Genomic DNA, 16785 nt, shown 5'->3' on the forward strand with positions numbered 1-16785 from the left:
GTGTTCACGGATGTTCCATTGTGATCGCGAATACGATAAACAACTAGGGTGAGAAATTGGTATCACGTCACTTATTAGAACTTTGATAGTTATTTGTGATTGAGCTACTGGTATAAATATACAAACTTAGGAACTATGAGTACGTTTTCGTGTCACTACTTCAAAAAATATTTTACTCCATAGGACGCGTTTATGTATTCATATGTCAATGTTTTTAAATTAAAGATAAACAACCGTGGTTAAAACGTCGCTTATTAGCACTTCGATAGTTATTTGCGATTGAGCTACTGGTGAGTTGTGATTACGATTCACAAAAAGAACTTTCGTTTTCGCTCGAGTAATTCATAAGAACGAAATCATTTATTTTCGATAGAGGGATTCGGACGTTTGTCCTTAAAATATGAATAATAGTACGAAACATGTAATAATATAAAAGGCAATATTATTTCTTTTCGTGGATGGAAGAAGCTGACACGAGATAAGGCTTTCACTCCTATACAACTTTAGGGAGGGTGAGTACTTTGTATTTCCTCTACACGCATACTTGTACTGCACGTCTCATGATAAGTGTCCGTTAAAAAGTAAGTAAATGGAGTGAGAAAACATGAAAGAAAATAATGGGAAAATACTTACGGGATTCCCGGAAAATATACCGCGCTTTTACCTTGAAAAGCTTAGAAGGATTAACTTACCGTAAGTAAATGTATGCACTCGCCGGAAGTGGTAATACACACATGATTTTTAACATCATTTAAAACGGCTAATAAGAAAATTTAGGTTTTAAATAAAAAGGTCCATATTTCATTCATTCATTATTCCTTGTCCGCTCCCCAGTTGAATCATATGGTGTCCACAAGCATCTCTGTCGGCTGCCAGCTCCTGCGGATCCTCCCGAGTCAGGTTCGCGTCCCGCAGTTCTGACACAAACTGCCGACGAACAGTCAGCAGTGAACGTCCAGAACGTCGAGAACCTGATGCCTTGTAAAGTAAGAGAGCGGGGTTAAGGCTCTGAGGAGGCATCCGCAGCACATGGCCAAGCCTCCGCGTATGGCCTCCGCTTATTGACAGTTGTCACCGGAGTTTGCTGCGTCCGTTCTCTTATTACTTCATTCCGCACAAAGTCAAACCACCGCACACCCGAGATTTTTCTGAAACACTTATTCTCAAAACTCTTCTGTTTTGGGATTTTAAGAATTTTTCTGTTTTGGGCCCTAGTGAGGTACCAGGATTCGCATCCATAGAAGAGAATAGGTTTTATGCTCTTCAGACGCCTGCTATTCCTAGCCGCACTCCCACTTCCTTTTGAAAACTGCCATTTTCCGGAACATATACTCCTAGGTATTTAAAACTCTCGACCCTATCGATGACTTGGTTCGATAGAGTCCGGGAATTTCGGGCATCAAGGGATGAAGTATTACGCAGTAGGGTTGGATATTGGCGAGCCCCTAACGTATATTGCAATTTGCAACCACAACTGAACAGATATTTTAATTTCGATTGCATTTATAGGTACAAACATCTATTAACTCTAATAACATAAAAGAAAATAATGGAAAATTAGTTGTTAGATAAGTTTTCTATGAAAAAACAAAAACGTCATCAAAGCGCGGTATTCTCAAACCGGTATGTTAAAAGCGTGCCTTTAGTTTGATATTACCGCGCCTTTTTTGATCCACATAAGTTTAGTTTAAAATAGAGACTTTAATAAAAAAAACGAAGATTAGAAAAAAATATAAATGTAACAATTAAAAATTGAATGAAATCCTTTTAAAACCATTTCCTATTATAGTTTAAAACCAAAAAATTAAGACAAAACTTTAAAAAAGTACCATTTCAAAATCAAGTTTTTACACTCTATTACACTTTTTTGTCATTCGTGCAATAGTCACAAATATAGTTATCTGGTGTATTTTTTCCACTGCATTCTTTGTGCACCCAATTACAGCAGCAACAAACGACGAAATCACATTTCTTGGTCTCGTCCAAATTCCCCACAAAAAGCGCATAACTCATTAGAATCGTCATTCACTATATCATCATCACATAGGAAGGATACCTCTTCTTAACTCGTTTCGTCGCTGGATTTCAATCGTAATTTTCCTCCTGTAGCCTGGTTTTACTTTATTTTTAAATCGTTTATTGCTATTTTCGTCCTTTTCTTTTTTGATCTTTCGTTTCAAGCATTGTTTTTAGAGGTATGGCAGTTAGAAATGGCGCGCGCGGCTCAAACACGGTATTAGCCAACTGAGTCATTTTAGTAAAAAGCATATTCAAACAAATGTATTGTTTAATGTAAGCATAAATACATTCAGCTCTGTTCACTATCAAACAAATGGTGATATAATATATAAATGCCACATACCTCCAACATTTCAATCTAACAAAAATTATAATAAAACACACCAAAATAGAGATCGACTGGTCAAACACGCTCAGAACACCGGAAGCTTCTGAAATAAGTGTATACTGGAATCCTACTCTAAGCCAATTGTATTACTGTAATCTAACATGTTCAAACTCGCATAGTTTGGGAGATAGACGGGGGCGCGCCATTATCAACCGCGCGCCAATATCCAACTCTCCTTTACATGGGTTTTTTCAATATTCATTTTTAAATCCATGCATGCCCAGTTCTACTCTAAAAATATTGAGATATGCTGTGATTGTTTTGACAATGCAGTGCCTTATGCATCATAAGGTGTGGATAAAAGAATGGCGATGATAATATCTTATCTTCAGTACTTCACGATGAAAATTGCAGTATTTTCTGCACATTCAACAATACCCCTAATTTTATTTCTCTAACTGAAAAGAACACTAAATAAAAAGCTACTGAATTGATACCGGAATAAAATGATACTTTCGCCTTTGTTAGATATGTGATAATGACAAAACTGCCTTAAGACAAATCAGTGTTCCAAAAACCTTTTAATGTGTAAATTTGTGTTTCAAATTCTGGGACAAAAAATTAAGTTTTCAAGAAATGAAAACTTGTTAGGTACCTAGGTACACAGATTAAAAGGATTTTAAAAATTTATTTATGGTTTATTGTTTAGTAATGCGATGCTGAAACTAAAACATCATAAGCATATTACAACAGAGATGGAAAACATTTTAGAGAAGAAAATGTGGAAGTCAAGTCAAGTCATTTACAGGGCTTATTACCCGTGATTAGCTGGTTTAAGTGGCTTCTTAACAAAGCGTATCACCAATGTTTGAGTATGTCCAAATGCTTGCAGACTGGCTGGATGGTGAATGTTACACAGTGTGTAAAGTGGCCACTTAAACCAGCCAATGACAGGTCATAAGCCCTGTGAATGCCTAGACTTCCATATCCCTTCTCAATAATGTTTTCCCTCTCTGTTGTAACAAATTTAAAAGTGTATCACATTCACCATGTTTGAACATCCATGTTTTTAAAATTCTTTCATTTGTTCAATTTTAGGAAATTCATTATTCAATTTTGAATCAAACTTAAAATCGTCATCATCATTCCCTTTCCGCACCTAATGGTGCATAGGGCACCAGTCGCAGTGTATCTTGATCATTTTTGTTACATGAGGTTCAGTCTTACGCTTCAGGTAGCAGTCCAGGGACCATGTCGGGGATCGAACCCGAGACCTCTTGCATGGTAGGCAAACGCGCCTTCCACTGCACCAGTTTTTTTAAAACATATTATTTTTTTTATTGGATGTGAAATTTAAATGTTAACGGTTTTATATTTTTCATCCATTTTGGAAAAACTTATTTTAACACACATGAAAAGACACTCGGTTACAGTTAACAGTTTTATAGTTTTTCATAGCCATTAGCGTTAATTCACAAAACGATGAAAAAATCTGTTTTTAAAGTCGTATAACCCTTATATACTCGTATATATATATATATAATAATATATATATATATATACACACATCATTAATCATGCGACGTGAGATTCGAATCCCTGAGGTTTTGTTTTTTTGCAAATTGCCATTTGGACACATCTGTTGGTCATCATTACAATTTAAAACTTTTCGGACTCTGACAGCGCAAACACCGCAAGTTTTATAAAAAGAGACGAAGATTACCGTATGAAAATAAATTGTGGCAGGGAACAACCGAGTGTTTTAGCTAAGTGCCAATGGTGGAGGATGGTACAAGTACGGGCGATATTTCAGCCATTCGTTATTTCGTTCTCTGGCCGAGTTCCGTTCTTCAGTATTCAGTATTCAGTAAGCTCGGAGCCGCTGTGGGTGTAGGACGTACCGCGCGTCGCGTTGTCACTTTTCCAACAAAGTTCCCGTGCTGCCGCGAGTCGCGATTCGCGATCATCCCTTCATCGTACAATTGCGCGGCAAAGTCGCCCGGACACAGAACTCCCAGTTCGAGAAACATTTCATTGTCACCTCAACTGTTACATATGTGTTTCCCACTACGTATGTAATCTTTGGTGGATTGTTTAGTTTTTATGTGCTTTAAATACGACCGTTTGTGTGGGAACCCGGAAATATTCCGCGATCTGCGAATATTTAAAGTCTTAACTCAAGATTCTTATCGGCTTATTTTATTTTGTTCAATAAATTAGAGAATTTTAAAACAATTTAAATCTTATCGCCATCCAATGCAAATTTTAAAAAATGCTTTCTCCTAAAATATTGTTGATTACAGGACTTTTATTTCGGATTCTTAATGCAATGCAAATTGGCTCTTCTAAAACTATTTAAACCTAAATATTTGAATACGATTGCGATGTTATTTAATTAAATAATATCAAATGCAAATTGCGAGGTGATCACTTCTATGCTAGTGGAAGTCCGGATGGTAATACTCGTATCATGGCGTATAAATTTCGAAATGTGACTTTTATTTACCTATGACAAAACGTCCTGACTACTTTATTAAGTATATACGAACATTTATATATTGAGCAGGGTTGTGGTCCCGTGGCTAGCGTTGCGGACTCACGGATCAGAGGTCCGAGGTTTGAATCCTACTTAACTTCAACTTGATTCAACAAGATTGATTCTAATAGTGAGATGTTTAAAACTTGCTGAAAACGTATCCAAAATTGAAATACTTTTAGTAAATCATAAAAACGCACAAACATGTTTTATTGAAAAAAAGTTATACTGCATTTATTATCATTTAAAAATACTTTTTTGATTTACATCTTTTATCTTTTCATCATTTTATTATTCATGAATGAATGGATTGAAAAATGTAAGTGCTTCGACTTTTAATGGTCACTATAATGTTTTTTTTGCTGTTTAAACTAGTTTACCAAAAATCAGGTTTTTTAATGAAAGCATTAAAATTATCGACGAAAAGGATACGATTTTTCAAGGCGAAGTCATAAAATATTAAAATTAACGGAGCATTCTAGACGCTAGATAGCAAAAACAATCTACAAGACGAGGGTATCGTGTCTTGGGATGCGAATTTCATAAATTCTCTATAATCCGAGAAATAATTTGCATGTTGCGTGCTTTCGTCTTTTTGCTGGCATAATTTTTTCGTAGCTAAATATATACAGGCAAGTCGCAGTTCCGCAATAAGCCAGCAACTGCATTTTTAAAAATAATAAACTCTTTCGCGAGTAAAGTTTATTACACATACTACGAAATGTGTCGTGTTTATTTCCAATTTTTTTTCTAATGAAATATTCATAAAATTGTCATACCTCTCTGGGAGTGTAAACTTTTGCAGAAACTAGTTAATCTTAAATAAAAACATTAAAAAAATAAAATAAAAGTGAAGTGGTGGATAAATAGATAATGGAAAGCATTTCCCTTTACCACTGAAGTTTGTCGGTAAAGCAATTTTTTGATTACGAAATTTTTCTTGATCTAAAACGAAAAAATAAATTTGTTTGCATGCCTAATGCTTGGCTGACTAGCATTATATTTGCACATTATGAATTATGTCTTCGTAGAAGCTTATCATTTTATTATATCTACGTAAATGGCTTTTTAATTTAACAATTTTAACCCGATTTAAAATAAAGGACACATTATACAGCTGCCAATGTAAATGGGTTTCGATTCAATCAATTAAAAAAGTGAGTTGATTGATTGATTGATTGATTGATGATGAAAATTGGCTTACATTTATAACGACCGAGAAAAAAAACATTTTTGAGAAGATTTTATTGAAGTTTAGGCATTAACAGGGATTATGACCTGTCATTGACTGGTTTAAGTGGCCACTTTATACACTGTGTAACATTCATCATTCTGCATATGTTTAATTATCCACATTTCCTCAACTCTTTCATCTGTTGACTTTTGTGATAGGTTTGAATTATTCGGCCGGTGGAGGGGTGGAGACGGTTCTGGTTCTCCCGATCGGACTTGTTTTTTCTGGTTTACTTACAAGCTAATGAACTGACATACCCTATCGCTGTCAGAATTGGGATAATTAGATTGAGGGTCACAGACAAACTGACTATATATACTTAGGTTGCTCTGATTGCGATAGGGGCATTGAAAGCGGTAAACGAAAATTAAAAAAAAAACGCGAATCTTTTGTAAACAAAGAATTTCCAAAAAATATAGAAAAATCCTTTTTCAAAATGCGGATCAGAAAAGAGGCCACAAGACCTCTCAAAAGCGGTTTCCCTCTGTGTTGTAATAATTCAGATCTCATTTTTTCCCTAGAGAGTCATATTAAGCCCGTTTTCACAAATATTTGGACATACTCAAAACATTAAAAAAAATAGAAAATTGGTGTGTTTAAAAAAAAAAAACAATAATAACCCAAAGTTTATTTTATTGTTGATCATTTTTGTAAAACTTTTTATTTATTTACGGACTTAGTTGAGTCCATTCAACAATGGCAAGCACATTTCCTTATAAACACATATAGAAATAAAATGCAATTAAATAAAATTAAAGCTAGGACAAAAATTTAATAAAAATTATTACCTAATTAATCATGCAAAATTGTGGCCTATTCTTTTGTGTCATTTGTCAATTAACGTTAATAAATAAAATCTATAAAGCGGAGACATTTCGCGTTGGCTCCGTGAGGTAGCTTAGTAGTAAAGTATTGTCACGGAATCGTCACGTCTTTATAGAACATTCGCGACTTGGTTGAGAACCGATTGTTTGAAGTTGAAATTGCCTCGCATATTCGATTTTTAATTTGTGAATGAAATATACATTAGTCGATAACTTAAGTTGAGCCCGTTTTTTACAAATTTAAAAATGACCACCAAGAGTTTTTAAAAAATGGTAAAGGTTATTCGAAAAATAAATTTTCTTAGTAAGGAAGTTCAGTGGTTTTTTTTGTATATTTTTATTTGTCAATAGACTATCAAACTATTTTTTTTTAATGCGTCGTATCATCAGCGCTACGATTTTTTGAAGTTGGTCAGTCCTTTTTTACACCTAATGGTACATATGGTGCATATGGCAGTAGATTGATACACCAATCGCAGCGTATCTTTTTTTTTGTAACATGAAGATACGATGATCAGTCTTACGCTTCAGAGGCCAGTCCGGGGACTATGAAATATTTTAGTTGTGTTTCAAAACGCCTTTTAAAATAAAAAATGTCGCCCATGTCGGAAATCGAATCTGAGACCTCTGGCAAGGTAGGCAAACGCGCTGACCATAACGCCACGAGGCGGACATTTTAAAATTAGTGATTTTGAAATTACCGCGCCAGCGACGCGACGTCCAAGTTCTAGTCTATGAATTCTGCTGATAATTCGGAAGAGCTTGTAACGTAATTCAAAGTAGTTAATTTTTACTAATTTTTCCATGCATTTTCGAGATACTTCGCAGTGCAAATGAATGCATTTTTTTTTACCACGTATGAGAATTATTTTTTTGTTAATTTCCAAATTTCAAATTTCCCGTGGCACCGAACTTCTTCTTCGGCCACAAGAGAGATTGTTCACGAAAACTTGTCTCCGAATAACATATTTATCCTTAGAGTAATAACCTAACAGAGTCACCCATTCGGAGTGAACCCATTCCACGATTAATGACCACAAAGCTAGCTACAGTTTTCAGCAATACATACAACGGGCCGTAGGTACTCGGGTTGAGAATTGCAAGTTTGTTGTTAAACGGAAAATTAAACCAAAAATTTGGATCGCTTTTGTTCTATGCAATATAGCTTAAGGGCTTCTCTAGATAATTATTACTCCGAGTCTTTATCATTGTAATAATCTTATCGTTACATTAGAAGAGTACTAATTAAGATAATTCATGTATACAGAGGAACACACTGCATCAGTGGTAGGTGTTGTGAGTCACAATATTTGATTGTGTTTATGTACATTCCCCGCTGCACTTATCGGGTCAATTCTGGAATGTTCTACGTCCCATTAGCGGATACATGAGTAGGTACATATAGTACTAAGTCCATCGGGTAGGCCAAAAAATTATCGAATGGAAAATTGAAAAAATATTTAAATAAAATTTTCAGTGCAAAAGAGGGCAGCGTAATCATAATTTCCCTTTCTGCGCCTAAAATTGCATAGGGTACTGCATTGATTCACCGTCGTTTTTTTTAATGAAGGTAAGATGACCGGTCTCACGCTTCAGGTTCCAGTCCATGGACTATTTATTTAAAATACCTAGTCAACAATGTTGTCAATCGAACCCGAGACCACGAGGAGGACAGATTACACATGTTGTGATTATTTACTTAATAACAATCAGATAAAGGTGTAATAAATGACAGAACAACTATAAATACTTGTTTAATATTCATTTATGTTTTTTTTATATTTTTACACAAACTGTGAACGTACTTCTGATTTGACTTAATTTTTTTTTATGACAACTAATCAGCACCATACGCGTTGATCATTAAGGTGGCTCCACACGCTGGCTGATACGTTCACCAGTGCACCGGCACGCGTATTGGTAACGAAATCGTCACGCTGCCTACACGTCCGCGACTTCGCTATTCGTTAGTCGTTCAGTAATTATCGATTATCGGTGCGGGCCGATGTGCGGACGCGTATTTATGGAGCGCACACAAAATACGTGGCTCAGGCGCCGAGATGGACATGGAAGTTGTTGCAGCCGCTCCGTTTTTAAAATTGTATTTATTCATTTAAATTTAAGGTTAAAAAATATATGGACGTTTGCGGACTTATTGCTAAGAGCAATACTATCAACAAAACAGGATTCTGTTTTTTTCCACAGAGAATAGGGAAATATCACATAATACGAATACCGATAAAAATGCATGAAATGAATTTAGAATAATCAATTGTATTTTAAAAATCAATATGGATATTGTGGAAAAATGTTGGAAAAAAGTTAAACAATTTTTTATTTTAAATACGTCGTTAGAAAAACGCGACATGTTTGGCCTTGATAGTTGTAAGGTCAAGATTCGTGACAATTTTCTAAACAAATTTGAATGGTCAGGAACAAATAAATATGAATCGTGCGTATAGGGGCGTGGCCAATGGAATGACCGCTTTTGCGGGAGTTAAAAATTAAAAATGATTTTTTATGCTACAAATAAAAAGCAAAATTATTTTTTTACTAGACCTTTAAAAATGTATAAAAGTGATATTTCCCTATTATACGAATATACTTCATCTCTCGGACCCGGCAAAATATAATAAACATCTCTACGAAAGTCTCGGTTGGTCTACAAACAGTAAATTAAAAGCGGATGACACTTTTTAAGTGCCTTTGCCTAAATCCACAGTGTTTAAATTAAAAATTATAACGATAGGATGGTAATAAGCGATTACTCTTGTCAAGCGCTCTCAAGGTCCTCTACCTCCGCCCAGAAGGGTAAAGTAGGGGGGGGGGGAGTGGCCCGAGATTTGGCTAATCTGAGTAAACTTCCTTATCAGAGCCTTTTACAGTCTCCTCAGGACCGGCATTAGAGTTGGCGACCGGGTAATGCCCCTCGCGCGATTTTACAGACCGTCCGACGAGGAAGTTCAGCCCTACGGGAAATTGGATGTGAAAAAAGTTTTGAAATATGTTACACTAAAGTTCACGAAATTAATTTGACCAAACAAACATACGAGTATGAAGGGTACAGGATATAAAGTATGAATGTAAACAGTTTTGAGGTATAACGTTTATAAGTTTTTAAACCTCTTGGATATTTAAATAAACTTATATAAAAATGTTTTATATAATCTAAAATCGTTTACATTTATATTAAATTATTAGTTGATTTGCAGTATTTAACTGACATTCATCTTTATTTCATGTATGCATTTGTTTTGTTCAATTGTCTGAGAAGTATAAAGCCTTTATGTCAATTTTTTGAAAACAGATATTATGTATATCACGTGAACTGCCGACAAATTTCATTATTAGTTTAAAAAACATCAAAATTGCTATTCATCCTTTATATCCTGTACCCTTTATGTATTATAATATGATAATAAACGTTTCTTTCCCTTTTTGGTTTTATTATCTCGGTTTCAACCCAGATTTTATTCAAATGTATGTTATTCCTACTAAAAAATGGTTTCTCTCTCCGTAGCAATAAATTTAAATCTTATTAACTCTCTAGGAAATAAAATCCACCCTTGTCTACAAATATTTTGACATACTCAAAATATTGCTAAAATAAACAAGATTATAAATAAACTTAATTAATATGAAATCGATCGAATTATTGTAAAATGCATATTGTGTTTTGTTTTTCATGATATTGTATGTAATTCAACAATGTTTGAGTATGTCCAAATTGTTGCAGACTGGCTGGATTTCCTCCCTAGGGAGTTGTTCATATTTAATTTTACACTTTACACACATGGGCAGAATGGTAAATGTTACACAGTGTGTAAAGGGCCACTTAAACCAGCCAATGACAGGTCATAAGCCCTGTAAATGCCTAGACTTCCATGTTCCCTTCTCAAAAATGTTTTCCCTCTCTGTTGAAATACGAGTAAATTGTATTTAATTCATTACACATTGGTGAAAGTTACTAAGTAAATCATTGAAAAAAATGCTATCAGTTAAAAACAGAAGTACCTATTCAAATATATTTTTAATATACGTAGGTACTTTATTTATTTTATCTGACGCAGCATCCTTATTCCGGTACTGATTTTTTCTCCCCACTCTCGCCTCCAGCTTCCTACCCCCGCTCACCCGCAGTGACGGATCTCACATGGATAATCTGATAAGAATGCCATTAGAAAAGCGACTAGCAAAATTCACACAGAAATATTTTGGTTTGTCATAGAATAAATATCCGAATCCACGGAACAGTATTTTTACGACTCGCAACTTGCGACCACGCGATTGTTTGGGCTCATAGAAAGTAGTGTTCAATTTATTATATGTTTATTGTTATGAAGAGAAGTAATGTTACAGTTTATGATTAGCCGGTGAACAAAAACACGCAATAATAAGCGAACGTAGAATAAACTCACAAGGTTTTCACTACGCAGAGATTTATATTTGAATAAGGTAAAGAATGTGAAGTCTGACGTCTGACTATTTTCGTCCATTTTAGTTTACATTATTGTCAGTGTGCGCGTTCAGCGCGAGTGTAGTGAGTATAGTAACTAGCAGACATCCATCAGCCAATGAATTAGCGTGACGGGAGATATTATTTTGTTCCCCGTTAGAAGATTGACTCTAATAAAGAAGACCGAGGAAGACGTCTGCTAGGGTTAAATATATTACGGAGTTAACCTTTCTTCGCTGGAAGATTATTTTGGCTGATCTGTGCAGTGTTTCGACTTTATAAAAGATTAGAATTCAACTTCGTCATTGATAATTATTATAGTCTCCGCATAGGAGATAATTCTTGATTATAAGCGTGGTGTTTTAATTAATAGGGGAGTTTTATTTTTAACTCTTTATAGCATCGTATGACAGTTCTGTTACAAACCATTTCAGTGTTTACAAAATCCAAAATATGCATTGAAGTTTGTTTTAAATCAATGTTACAGCACGAATACACACCATTAAGTGCAATTAACGTACATTTTCTCATAAACAGATGATTACATGATGATGTTGGTTGTTAGAATCGCCGTGAATTTGCCCTATTTGCGCTTTGTTTAAAAAAAAAACAATTGTATCAACCATAGAATTAGGAAAAGTCCAGAAGGAGCGTAGAATCATATTTGAATACATCGGACTGTGTCTAATAATTCCCCCACTGTGCCTCACATTCGTCGCGCGCATTCGTGATGCCGTCGCGTAATGTTACACGATGGGAAAAAATATAATTATAACACAAATGTATGGTAAAAAAAAGCAATCTGTCAATTTCTCTAAAATTTTATTGTGCACGCGGAAATATTGATTGACACAACAGAGTAGATAAGTAAAAGGTCATTTAATAAGAGTAATTGAATTAATGAACTTTAAACTTAAAATATAAAACAAATTTTATTTTACATAAAAGGGGTATTTTTAGATCATGTTAAATGATATTTGATGTTTGAAAGATAATGTCGGTCAAATGTGTACGATAAAGTTGTTCAATCCGAGATCCGATTTTCATTAGTTCTCTTATTAGATGAGCAAAGTAGGGTAAAAAAAATTACTACCCTGGCAACACTAACGAAATGTTCATTTTGTTTCTTCGACAATCTGACAGATAGAAAAATAATTCAATTTTTAAGTAATGCATTTGTTACATACACATTCATTTGCTAATTACACATGAAATGTGATTGCATCCTGTTTCTTTAAGATCCTAGCAGTATTTCTGCACTTTAAAAGGACACAACACGGCGAGTTGCGTACTGATCGACGTCTATAAAGAAACTAATGGGTCACAACGTAAACCTACTCATTTATGAGTAGTTTCGTCGCCTTCTGTTTGATGTGCGTATGCGGTTTCTGGACTTTTCTTAATTCTATGACTATGAGGCATTTTAACATAATGTGACTAAAATGCCATACTCCAATTTCCTATTGTTTTTTCATTTAATTACGAAAATTTTGAAAAACTAAAAAGTACTTAGGTATGTCATTATTTGAAAAAAGCTATCGAACACCCGGTATTTTTGTATTTTAAAGAAGTTGAGTAATAAATGGTTAATACTTCATCACAGACATGCGCTAGCTCAGACTACTAAAAATATTGTATTAATTTTTCAATATGTTTCAACTGAACCGGGGTTCGAAGGATATTATATAATATCACGATTAATCGCATAATATTTATTTCTGGTACAAACAAGCATAATTGGTATTTATAATTTAGTAGGCGTCTTTGATTTTACGAGACCTTCCCTCGTTTCTCCGCGTTTGACTACTGAGATTCCTACGGGCACCATAAAGTCGCGTTTGCTGCGTGTCAATCCAAACTTAGAAATAGGCTAAGTCATTCAATTGAAACGCCGCGAAGCTGGTATTCCTCTCCTAATATTTTAACCAACACTCCGAGGAGAGTGATAATTAACTTGATAAAATATTAATTTCTGTTTTATGCTTTTTAATTTTCCTTGTTTAGTAGGTATTACGTATAGATATATTAACTACACAATTAAACTATATTTTCAACATATTATGTTTAATTTGAGTAGTATCCATACAAAATAAATAGTACTTTTTAATATATGTCGGATATATATCGCGATTGTCGGCCTCATGGTGTAGTGGTCAGCGCGTTTGCCTACCATGCAAGAGGTCTCGGGTTCGATTCCCAACATGGTCGATATAAAATATTTATTTTAAAGGGTGTTTTCACACCAAAATATATCATAGTTCCTGGACTGGTACCAGACGCGTAAGATTAATTATCTTACCTTCATGTAACAAAATGATTGATGTGCCAATGGAGTTTCCTATGCACCACTAGGTGTGGAAAGGGAATGATGATGATATATCGCTATATATATCCGATATTTTGATATTTATAAGGATACCATGATATTTTTGAACCCTGGCTTTAACTTTTATACACAAAGTCTAATATATTTTGAATTTTTTTAACGCATTCTTGATTCTAATTTTAAAAAATTGAAAACGTTTTGCTATCCCGGTTTTTTTTACTTCCAGTTTACAATTATTGCAGATGACTGATTTTCTTGATTTTGAAAACATCCCACTTGTTTCACGAAACGGCCTGAGATAAATATATTTGAAAAACTTATAAACAGATTTTTTTAAATGTGTCTCACTGGGAAGTGATTGTGCTGAGGACGCATGGGTGTAATAATATTAATTTTATGTCCAATAATTAACTGCATCAAAACTAAACTTCGTTTTGTAAGAAGGTGATTTGGTCCATGTGTGTGCGAATTCACAATCCTCTAAATTTGAGAAAACTGAAAAGTGGAGAGAAGGTAAATACTAAAAATAAAAATTAAAGTAAAACTTTAAAGCGTTTTGTTTTATTTATCCAAACATTATGCTATTGTGCTGATGGCGGTTGTGTTGAATTAAAAAAACAGAGAAGAAGTTCAGTTGTCATTACTCAAATAGTGAAAAACAAACAATTAAACTGTAACTAATTTGGACAAAAGTAATTCTTAAGTTACAGTTTCTCATAGTATTGTTGCACCAGGTACCAGAAAAGCAGTGTACCCGAATACATTAGTATTAACAAGTATACGTGATGGTGATGTGAGTGTGCGCGGTCGCCATGTCCGAGCGGTTCAAGGTCACTAAGTCCGAGGAGATGAAGATGGCTTCCTACAAGAACTACGGCGCCACCGGGGGCGGCGGAGAAGGGGGCAGCGGGGAGGACGCGTCCCTCGGAAGACTGTTGCCAGGTCAGGAGGAGCCCCCCACACCCCCACCCGCACCCATCCCCTGGCCCCCGGAGCCCTACACCAAGCATGGTATGCACGCTAGACACTAGACTCGGCTCCCCAGATGATTGTTCGGTGATGAAACATCGATCAATATTCGCGTTCCAAATCGCGAGACGAGAAAATGCCAAATTTTCTGCCCTTGTTTCTCAATTGTCAACCTTTGTTTTGAGTGTGTATAATCGAGTTAGATGTCTGAACTAGATTTAAACCTCATTTTTTAATTAAGATATTAATATTCCTATCTCTACCAAAAAATTCCACACTAAAGTTTTTCTTGGTTTTTGTTGACACACTGTTTTTAAATTTTGAGATAGGTGCCGGTGCAAAACTTAAAAAATATTTGTTTTGATCTTCTGACCATTGTTTTTCTATGAATCTCTTCTAGAAAGCCAAATCATGATTTTTATGACTTCAGAAGTTGTAAATAAAATACAGTTTTTTCATCGAACAATCATCAACACCTAATTATTATTTTTCCACTTCAAATGCAGTTTATTGTACTTGTAATTACATGATTTTATTTATGATTTATTAAAAAATTGTGTAAAATAGAAGAAGACCAAATCTTAGTTCTTGGCGAATTCCTCTGTAGATTCGTAGAAATACCCCGTTCCTCTTTCTAATGTTGTGTTAGCAAAATTCCTGCAATATGTTGCATGGTGATTAGAGATAAGATACATGTTGCTGTCTTAGTTCTTCTTATTTAAATTTTTTTTTTAAGTATTTTAAAATTAATTTGTCATCAATATTTCTGCATCTATCAAAAGGTTTAAAATATTACATCAATGGAATTTTGAGGAAGTATTTGTAGTTATAAAATCAAGTAGTAAAACGGTTAATTGAAATGCGTCCAGTGACCGAACACTGTTGTAAAGTAAAAACGTATATTTTGTAATCCAATTAAAATAATCAACCTAGTTTGTCAGACATTGAGTCAGCCGTAGGTATACATTGTACAGTAAACCTCAGCAGTGTTTTGTTTTAGGTCAATCAATTCCGATTTTCGATCCCAATGATTTGGATAATTTACTTAACTATAAAGTAATACTGAAAAAAATAAATGAAATAACAAAGGATCGCTCAAGAAAAGGTTAAATATAAGACGCTAAATATTAGGTTAAATTATGGATTTAATGCAAATCCTATTTTTTTATACATGAATACATTTATATTTATAATGTAATTATTCTGTTTTTGTTGACATTTATAGGGAAATTCAACTAATGTCCTAGTATTTCATTAGAGAGGTTTTATAAAAGCGTATTGAAATATTTTGTTAACTTGTCAAATATTAGAAAATTTAATTTTCAGAGTGGACTGACCAAACATATTTTGGTATCATTCCTCAATAGGAATGAAAAGGAAATAATATTAAAAAGCTAGTATAATATTTTACAAATATATTTTTTAGATATGTCAATTTTTGAATTTTTTACTGCAGAAGAGCGTGAAGATTTTACAAATTTTTCAATATCCATTGGTGTTATAATTGTGGGCACGTTAATAAATGTGTATAATTAGCTGCTTTCGGTTGTTTTGGTATTATGGTAATATCCCAATTTATGCTGGTATTGTTTAGTAAACCACCAATATGAAAATGATCAATCCCATAATATTGTAATTGTGTAAAACATTTCAGATAATCAAGAGCCCGGTGAGTACCTGAACGTTTATTACAAGTTATTTATGTACATAATATTTTTATATTTAACAGTCATAGAAGTTAAAAATATATGACACTTGATAAATTAATTTAACGTCGGTACCTACAAATGTGTTTTCTATTTTTGAATAAGTTTATAAATTTTATGAGTGAGAGATAAGTAATAATAAAGGCTCCCATCAAAGCCGAGACTCCAGAAATGTTGATACAGTCAATAATTAATTTAACGAGTACTTATTAAGATAAGTTAAATCAGTTACCTTAATTGTTTACGACTGTATGCTCCCAAATCGTCTAAATTGGTGGCGTTACTGGCCCAAGCTCTGCCTTGAAAAGATCTTAGGGCTAAAGTTTTGGTTGGATTGGCGGAGTCTCTTATTCTAGGGATATTAAAATACTAGCACACTTGATTAAA

General features: G+C 34.2%; 1 long non-coding RNA gene across 1 annotated transcript; it reads left to right on the forward strand.

The window, feature by feature from the left end:
• The first annotated feature begins 4243 nt into the window (after positions 1-4243).
• On the forward strand, positions 4244-14840 carry LOC148282568 (uncharacterized). Its single transcript, XR_015822063.1, has 2 exons — positions 4244-4418; positions 13950-14840. It is a non-coding gene; the product is annotated as an uncharacterized LOC148282568 (long non-coding RNA).
• Positions 14841-16785: the final 1945 nt, after the last annotated feature.

Source organism: Micrasema longulum, unplaced genomic scaffold (assembly GCF_059751315.1).
Source record: "Micrasema longulum isolate JH-2025_06_02 unplaced genomic scaffold, ASM5975131v1 h1tg000314l, whole genome shotgun sequence".
Classification (NCBI taxonomy): Eukaryota; Metazoa; Arthropoda; class Insecta; order Trichoptera; family Brachycentridae; genus Micrasema; species Micrasema longulum.